Genomic DNA, 9,442 nt, shown 5'->3' on the forward strand with positions numbered 1-9,442 from the left:
CAGTGCTGTTACGTGAGCACCAAAGGAACAGATCATATGGAAGGGAGGCAGGGGGTGGGAGGGCACTGGAAAAGGCACTGAAGATTAAATGAGGGGAGATTAAAAAAAAAATGACTAAACATAATTCATAAATTTCACCTAGAAGCAAATTATGCAAATCCCACATCAGAGGGCACCTCAGAGCCTGGAGCCTGCTTTGGATTCTGTGTCTCCCTCTCTCTCTGACCCTCCCCCGATCATTCTCTCTCTCCCTCTCTCTCTCTCAAAAACACATAAAGATGAAAGAATCCAATTCCCTGAGAAACAGTCCATGGCTGATGATACCACCATTTGGCCCATCATTATATTCTAGTTTAGTCTTGAAACAGATTAGTTTCAGGGCGCCTGGGTGGCTCAGTTAAGTGGCCGACTTCAGCTCAGGTCACGATATCGCAGTCCGTGAGTTCGAGCCCCGCGTCGGGCTCTGTGCTGACAGCTCAGAGCCTGGAGCCTGTTTCAGATTCTGTGTCTCCCTCTCTCTGACCCTCCCCCGTTCATGCCCTGTCTCTCTCTGTCTCAAAAATAAATAAACATTTAAAAAAAAAATTAAAAAAAAAAAAAAAGAAACTGATTAGTTTCTGGGAGGTGCGTGTCCAGTCCTCTGAGCCATGTGCAGGTGCTGTGCAAAGATCAGAATCCCTCCCCCTCCAGCACCCCAATCAAAGGAGATTTCCCCCCTCCACAGTCACCTTTTTACAAGTGAAAGAAAGCCCCCACATCAGCAGTTTTCTCCACAAGACACCCACAAGGACCAGGTCCCCGAGATGCTTTGTTCACAATATACTCCAGCGTCAACCGAGTGGCCACACCAACCAGCATCAGGCATAACAGGCTGATGAATTTGGTGCCAGTGGACCCGACCCACAGGAGCCACCAGCCTTCTAAGAGCCACAGTCTGCCTGATGGGACTCCTCCACCACCTTCACGCACACACACACACACACACACACACCCTGACAGGTACACGACTAATGTGAACACCTCACCCAGGGAGGGGGTTGGGAAAGGAACAACGCTTTCAGGATGTAAAAGACTAAAACAGTAGGGTACAGATTTAAGCGGCGTAAGATTCCCAAATGAGCAATTCACCCAGAAGGGAGGATATTGGCAGTGAGAGGGTCTGAAAACCCACTACAAGAATACGCTGCTCTGTCCTAGTCACATCATCCACCTAGTTCAAAGCCTTCCCATCACTTAGCATGGATCACAAGACCCCTTCAGATAAGCCCCAGATTGCTTCCAAGCCCCAGGCAACCTCTACCCTACACCCCCTGGGGGAAGTGTGCCTTCGTGGGTTCAGTGAAATCCCACCTACCCTCCAAGACCCAAATAAAATGTCACCTCTTCTGTGGAGCCTTGCATGACCCCTATATAAAAGCAGCTCACCCTGAGTGTTCCCCAGCACATGCTGGGCTCAGCACCAAGGATAAGCATCTCACACGCTCTATCTCCAGAACGAACTCAACACATTCTGCCATAATTGCTTGCTTTATGTTTGCTCTCCTCCCTGACAGAATTCTCAAGCGCCTGCACCAGGCTCTAAACAGACTCTTAGAACCTGAGGGCCAAATACGTGGTTTTTAAGCATCATTCCACAGGGATGGAAACACTGCCAAGAATGGGGAGAATTAACCGCTGGAAAATAAACACCTTTTGAACTGTTCCAGGAGGCAGGTGGAGTGTGGATTCTTTCTCCCACTTCATGGCTGAACCAAATAAGGCCTGGAGCAAGCCAACACCTGTATAAGCTGGTATGCTACCTCTGACCCAGGAGCTTCTCCCACCTGCCAGGGGAGTCTAAATCTCTGTCGAATGCCAGACAACAGAACTACACAGAAAAAGAAGCTTTGTTTTGTAGCCTATATGATGATGATGATGATAATAATAATAATGGACTGGCATTGTCTCTCTCTATATAAGATACTCATTTCATTTATGTTTCTTACACTATAACATACAGTGAGACGTATTAAGACATACTGAGGGGCACCTGGCTGGCTCAGTAGAAAGGACGTGTAACTCTTGATCTCAACGGGTGTGAGTTTCAGCCATGTCAGGGGTAGAATTTACTTAAAAAAATAAATATATATTTTTTTTAATTAAAAAAGAAAAGACAGACATACTTACCGGTGTTTTGGTATTGGAAGTGGGGAGGAACAATCATATTATTGAGCAACTACATGGATTATGTGATTTCCCTTCCACCCAAAAAAAAAAAACAAAAAAAAAACAAAAAAAAACCTGTACAGTCAGAAAATGAGATAACACAGCACAAAAGGAGAGCGAAGGTTCTGGAGGCAGAGGGGCCCTGGTGAGGCCTCAGCTTCACCCTCAGCCTTGAGCAAATGACTGCATCTCTGAGATGGCCTCCCCCGCTGTGAGGTGGTCATGAAAACACTAGCCTTTTGGGGTCATCGGAAGAACTTAAAAATACACACACACGCACACAATATTGGGTGTGTGCATGCACACACGTGTGCATACATAATACAAACTTAACACAGAGTCTGGCATACATTCTCCTGAAATAAAAACACTCTTTGCCATTAGCATTGCATTGTCACAACTGATCTGAGAATTCTGAATTTAAAAATGCTGAGTCTCTGCCGGTGGGAACATAATAAGGGACTGTTTTTGGAGGGGAGTTTAATACCAATTGACATTTAAAGTCACACCATTTCTATAAACACACACACACACACACACACACACACACTCCTTTGTATTATTTTTCTCGATAAAGAAAATGTCGCAGTGGAAGGCTATGAAGGACATTCACAGTCTATATTGCATATTTCTGTAATAGTCTTTTTTAAATAAAAAAGCACTTCTTTTTTGGTAAGCAGAAAAAATACATTTTTTATAAAAAGTCATTTCTCCATTTCACTTTTTTTCTGATTTTCATTTTTAAGTGAATCTGCTATGCAATAAAAAGTTAAATCCCAAATTAGGTATCATTTGATAAACCATTATGTTGTTTGCCCCCCATAAGAGGTCAGACTCATGGGGGGTTTGCCTGTTTTGTCATAGCCAAACCTTCGATACCTAAGTAGTGCCTGGTATATGGTATTCAGTATCTGTTAAATAATACATTTAAAAGCTCATAAACATTGTTCCAGCTCTTCTAATTCTAAGAATTCATACTACAAAAATAGTTGCCCAATGGCACAAAGATAAAGAACAAAGGCTGCCGCAGAATTCATAATAGCAAAAAGCTGCAAAAAATACATTTTTTCCCAATAATTCTGGTTACTGGAATATTCTGTCATTTTAAAAAAGAATGAGGTAGATCTTTACAAAGTGATAGAGACATCATGGTAAGGAGTAAAAAGCAAGCCTCAAAACAGTATGACTGTTTAACAGTATGACTCTGTATTTAAAATTTAAATAATAAGGGGTTCCTGAGTGGCTCAGTCGGTTAAGTGTGTGACTTCGGCTCAGGTCATGATCTCATGGTCCGTGAGTTCGAGCCCCGTGTCGGGCTCTGTGCTGACAGCTCGGAGCCTGGAGCCTGCTTCAGATTCTGTGTCTCCCCCTCTCTCTGCCCCTCTCCCACTTGTGTTCTCTCTTTCTCTCTCTCTCTCAAAAATAAACAATCATTAAAAAAATTTTTAAATAGTAAAAATAAATAGTAAAAGATTTCTGTCGTTTTAAGTAAAACAAAGTTAGATAATAAGTGTCTTTATATGTGAAGGAAAATATCTGGAAACACGTATTATACCATCAGTGGTGATTTTTTGTCTCAGTCTAAGGCTATGAGGGATGTTCACTGGATACACTGTGTATTTCTATAATTTTAATAATGAGCACTTAATAGTTTTGTAAACAGAAAAAAATACATTTTTATAAAAACAGCCATTTCTCCATCTCATTTTTTTCTGATTTTAATTTTTTTTTTAAGTTTATTTATTTATTTTGAGAGAAAGAGAGTGCAAGCATGAGCAGGGAAGGGGCAGAGGGGGAGGGGGTGGGAGAGAGAGAATCCTAAGCAGTCTCTGCGCTTGGGCTCAAACCCACAAACCGCAAGATCATGACCTGAGCCAAAATCTAGTCAGATGCATAACCAACTGAGCCACCCAGGCACCCCTCTGATTTTAATTTTCAAATGAATCCGACATAGAAGTTAAATCCCAAAGCATTACATTGAGGGCCCACAGGCCCGATGTGGTTTGCCAAAAGGCACACGGTGCTAGTGTCATAGCTGGAAGTCACGTTCCGTGACCCCCAGCCCTGTGCTTTGCTCCTTCCTAAGGCACAAGGAAGCAGAGATGTTGCAGGGGCAGCTGGGATCTCTGGAACCACAGAAGGTCATACAGCTACAGAAGCTTCCATCAGGGGGAAATTTTTTTGTTTAAAAGCTAAACTCTTCTTAACCTGAAACGCTCCATAGGTTTAGCAAATAGATGTTCTAGATTTGCCAAGCAGTCCCGATTCCAAATACTCTCCTGAGCACAGGTGGACTTCTGTAACTCAGATCCTGACTTTCAAGGGTTAAGGAAGAACCAACTCAGAGACACTGGCAGGTCCCAAAATGTTAGGTTTGTCAGGCAACCAACCAAACCCGTGGCCTTTCACAAACTCATACGACCCAGAAGTATTCACCTGCCTTACGTCGGCTTCAGTCAATGCTCTTCCCAGGTGCTGAGGCACATCCTTGGGGTTCTCTCTGTCTCAAACCTACTTGCTGTTTTCCCCCAAGTGCTAGACACAAAGAATCTGGGACAGTTAAGACCCCTCTGCAGTTTTCAACACCCCAACACAACTGAAGGCTAATATTCCATTCTCTGAAATGCAGCCCTGTTTTTTGGACACTCGAGACAATGATGAAGCTATCTGCCTGATGAAACAGTTTCTCATCTCAGCTGGTACACAAACCAGGAGAAACACAAGGACTGTCCATTCTCTCAAAAAAGGAAAGAAGACCTCCGCAGAGGGCCACCGAGAAAAGAACGCGTTCCCTTCTGGGTTCACTGCTCTACCAACTACGACTCACAACCACCCAAAGGGGAGCCATCTGCATGGGCAGAACTTGCGAGGAGTTGGAACCAATGTCTCCTCCCCAAACGAGAGGGCCCGAGGAGTAACAGCGCAGTAAGGACACTGGATCCCAGAGGGTTAGTTAACTGATCTGCTCACACGGAAGGTCACCGTTCTCAGTGGCACCCTCCAAGCCTCTTTTGATGCTCAGAACCTCAACCCTGTGTGGGTGGCAGACGGGGCTGTATCAGTAGCTGCACTCCCGAGGAGGCAACAAAGGCTCCAAGAAGTTAAGGGTCCTGCCAAGGTGCCAAGATTCAAATCCAGAACTGCCCACTCCAGCCCCATCTCCCTGGATGCTAGAGCTCTAGAATCCCAGCCCAGCCAAATTCAGAGGAAAGGCTGTGTTTTGTGGGTCTGAGAGAAGGGGCGGCCACCTTCACTGAAAGGGACCCAAACTCTTCCGTACTGGTCATCAGCTTACACAACGGGCTTGAGAAATGTAAGCAAAATGTCGAGGGCAAGTTCCCTGCAGCCCCCTCATCTCCCAGGAGACCTTGACCTCTTACCCAATTCCTCCCACGAGCTAAGGGGGTCACGACTAATCAGCAGACCCCGGCAACGATGTGTCGCAGCGGCCGCCAAGGCACCTGCCCTGGAGGGGGCACTGTTCCCCAGGGATGCCCTTGCCCGCACCCCGTAAGATTCTCAGGAGAGGAAGGGCTGGCAGGCTCCCCTGAGCCCTCGACTGAGTCCACCTGATGCTGTAGGGTCGGATTCGGTTCCAGTCGCATTCACAGAGCATCTCCTACGTGAGTTACCGCAATAACTTGGCCTTCTCCTGAGGCCCATTGTACAGATGGGGAAACTGAGCCTCAGAGGGGAAAAGCAGCTTGGCCGAGGGTGGCGGAGCGGAGATTGCAGCTCGAGCCCTCTGACACCGAGGCTCGGCCCTCGGCGGAAGGGCCCGTCGGGCGCCCTCGGCCGTGAAAACCACGACCCTCAAGCCTCCGCGAGAGGTCAGCGCGAGGGGAAAGGCCGCCCCTGGAAGAGCCAGGGTGGGAGCCGCGCTTTCCGTGAGAGCGCCAGTTGAGACACGCAGCGACCCGGCCCGAGAGCCCGCCCCAGCGCCGAGGGCTCGGGCGGCTGAAGCGGCCGAAAGCCGTCCGGCCCAGGAGCGCCGACACCCAGAGCCCCGGCGCCCTGACCTCTCAACCCCACACCCACGAAAGCACGCACTCACCGCGGGCGGCCAGGCAACACTGTGGCCACCAGAGCAGGACGCAGGCCCGCACCACTGAGGCGCTACCACAGCCCGCGCCGGCCGCGGGGGTGGAGGCGTGGCCTTCGGGACTCCGCCCCGCCCCACCGAGCTGCGCGCACGCTGTCAGGGCCGGGCTCCTCCGCCCTACGCCCCCCCCACAAATCCGAGCTGTTGGTACGGTCCGGCCCGGCCGCGCCCCCTTAGCGGCCCCGCCCCGCCGCCGGGCCAGAGAGCCTGGCGCGGGGCTCTCCCGGCGGCGGGCGTCTCAGTGCTCTTTACGCTGCCGGTACCCGGGCGGGCTGCCCCGCTTCGTGGGTCACCGCGGGGCCGTGGCTGTGCGCCGAGATTGTCTGGCCTGCTGCTGCCGGCTGCCGCTTGCGTGTGTTCGCGCTTCCTCTCCTCCGCGGCCCAGTTCCCTAACCCAGTTCGCGGAGGGCCGGGACGGGAATGCGGGCCTGCTTGGGGTAGGGGACGGGAGGTGATCAGGCTGGGGGCGAGCACTGGACCTCGGAGGCGGAGAAGGGGCAGAGGGCGCCTCTGGCTGGAAAGGTCTGGCCGCTTGGGTCGTGGTTAAGAACCCCACCTCTGGGGGCGCCCGGGTGGCTCTATCTGTTAAGCGTCCTACTCCTGATTTCGGCTCAGGTCCTAATTTCACGGTTTTGTGAGTTTGAGCCCCGCATCAGGCTCTGTGCGCTGACCTCTGGGAGCCTGTTACTGGTTTTGGAGGACTAGGCGATATAACTTGTGTTTCTAAAAGATTTAACTCAGTGCAGTAGTAAGTGGTCTAGAAATGGAAGTCGTTGCCAGCAGTGGTAGTCGTCATAGCGGTAGTAGTGGAGGCTCTGTTGCAAATTCCTTTTGAAACAGTGGGCAACTCACTTCTTTCAGAGCCCATTCTCCATCTTTAAAGACGGGACCAGCCAACCAACAACAATACTTTGAGAGAGATTATTCCTGTGGCCCCAGTTCTAGGTTTCTGGAGCCAGTCTGTCAAGAACCAGTCTGATCCATCCCATTGAACCAGTCCCTCCAACAGATGTGATAAATGTAATAGCCCTCAGGGTGAGGTGCACCCTGTCCAACCAAGCAAGGAAAGGTGTAACTTTCACTTGGCCCTCAAGAGAGGGATGGGGAAAGTCCTCTTCCAGATCTCTGCTACTCCCTCCCACCTTCCCAATATCTTGTTGAACATCTTCCCTGGGTGTCCCTGGGAGGCTTCAGCCTTTGACTCTGAATCCTTGTACCCTGCTTCCGTGAAGCCACAAATTACAACACTGATCGCTAATCATAGATCACTGAGGCAGGAACAGACACCTTCTTTTGCTTTTCCCCATTGAACCAGTAACCAAGTCCTATGGATTCTATATCCAGGACCCTCCCTCCCCCTTCTCACCTTATCTGCTGCCTCTGCCCTAGTTCAGGCTTCCCTGGGTTCATCTCTCACCTGGATGATGTCAGCGGTTCCTGAAGACTGTGCGTGTCACTCCGGTTTCTTCTACACCCACTTCCAGGGAAGCTTCTTCACGTACCTCTCTGCTCGCTGCCTGCCTTCCTGTCCCTGTCTCGTCCTCCCCAGAACACACTCTTGCTGGCCCGCTGAAAAAAAAAGTAGGTTGGGTACACACTTCACACTCCACACCAATATACATTCCTGATGGATAAAAAATTTAAAGGATGTAAAAAAGAAGAAAAAGGCAAAGTCCTACAAGGAAACATTGGAGAATTTCCTGTTAATCTCCAAAAGGGAGTTCTGAGTTATGACAAACTCCAAAAGACATAAATGAAAGGTTGGGAAATCTGCCTACATAAAAATAAAAACTTGTGTGCCAAAGACCTGCAGACGGGAGGCACCTGGGTGGCTCGGTTGGTTAAGCATCCAATTTTGGTTCAGGTTATGATCTCTGAATTCATGAGTTCAAGCCCCCTATCGGGCTCTCTGCTCCTGATCCTTTGTCCCCACCCCCCTCTCCCTCTGTCACTCCCCTGCTTTCGTACTCTCTCTCTGTCTCAAAAATAAACATAAGAAAAAAAAAAGACCTACAGGCAAAGTCAAAAGACAAATGAAAAATATTTGCTATTATTAAGAATCAAAGGACTAGTTTCCCTCATAAAGAGCTGCACTAATTAATGAGAAAAAACGAATTAACATAAGCGGACAAAAGATATGAATCATCAGTTCACAGAAAAAAAGAAATACAGATGGCCTTTCACCATTGGAAGAGTTTTTCAACCTCACATGTAAAAGAAATGCAAATCAAAACTCAGTTGGGATAACGGGTTTTTTTTTTTCCTTAGGAGTTTTATTTTTTTATTTTTTATTTTTTTCAATATATGAAATTTATTGTCAAAATGGTTTCCATACAACACCCAGTGTGGGATAACCTTTTTTTTTTTTTTTTTTCAACGTTTTTTATTTATTTTTGGGACAGAGAGAGACAGAGCATGAACGGGGGAGGGGCAGAGAGAGAGGGAGACACAGAATCCGAAGCAGGCTCCAGGCTCCGAGCCATCAGCCCAGAGCCTGACGCGGGGCTCGAACTCACGGACCGCGAGATCGTGACCTGGCTGAAGTCGGACGCTTAACCGACTGCGCCACCCAGGTGCCCCTTTTTTTTTTTTTTTTTTGGGGGGATAACCTTTTTAATCTATGATGATGACAAACCCCAAAAACTTGATGAGACACTGTGGGCGGAGCCACGGGGAAATAGACACTGTCATTTATTGTTGCTACATCAGTACATGAATATCACCCAGCTATAAAAAGGACAAATGAGGGGCGCCTGGGTGGCGCAGTCGGTTAAGCGTCCGACTTCAGCCAGGTCACGATCTCACGGTCCGTGAGTTCGAGCCCCGCGTCAGGCTCTGGGCTGATGGCTCGGAGCCTGGAGCCTGTTTCTGATTCTGTGTCTCCCTCTCTCTCTGCCCCTCCCCGTTCATGCTCTGTCTCTCTCTGTCCCAAAAATAAATAAAAAACGTTGAAAAAAAAATTAAAAGGACAAATGAGGAAGTTCACTGCTGACATAGAACAATCTCGAATAAATTGATTTCAAAAAATGAAAGTGATAGCAGTTGTAGAGACCTACTGTTTGTGTTTTCAGAGAAAGTTGCTGCGGTGCCTGGGTGGCTCAGTCGGTTGAGCGTCCGACTTCAGCTCAGGTCACG

General features: G+C 48.3%; 1 protein-coding gene across 1 annotated transcript in view; it reads right to left on the minus strand.

The window, feature by feature from the left end:
• The window catches only part of LOC131501133 (NADPH--cytochrome P450 reductase), a 62,163-nt gene extending 55,785 nt beyond the window's left edge, over nt 1-6,378 (minus strand). Inside the window, exon 1 of the mRNA XM_058710852.1 lies at nt 6,260-6,378. The gene's annotated coding sequence lies outside the window, so the exon portion shown is untranslated. The remainder of the gene's footprint in view (nt 1-6,259) is intronic.
• Between the last annotated feature and the right edge of the window lie 3,064 nt (nt 6,379-9,442).

The sequence above is a fragment of the Neofelis nebulosa genome, chromosome 18 (genome assembly GCF_028018385.1).
Source record: "Neofelis nebulosa isolate mNeoNeb1 chromosome 18, mNeoNeb1.pri, whole genome shotgun sequence".
Taxonomy (NCBI): domain Eukaryota; kingdom Metazoa; phylum Chordata; class Mammalia; order Carnivora; family Felidae; genus Neofelis; species Neofelis nebulosa.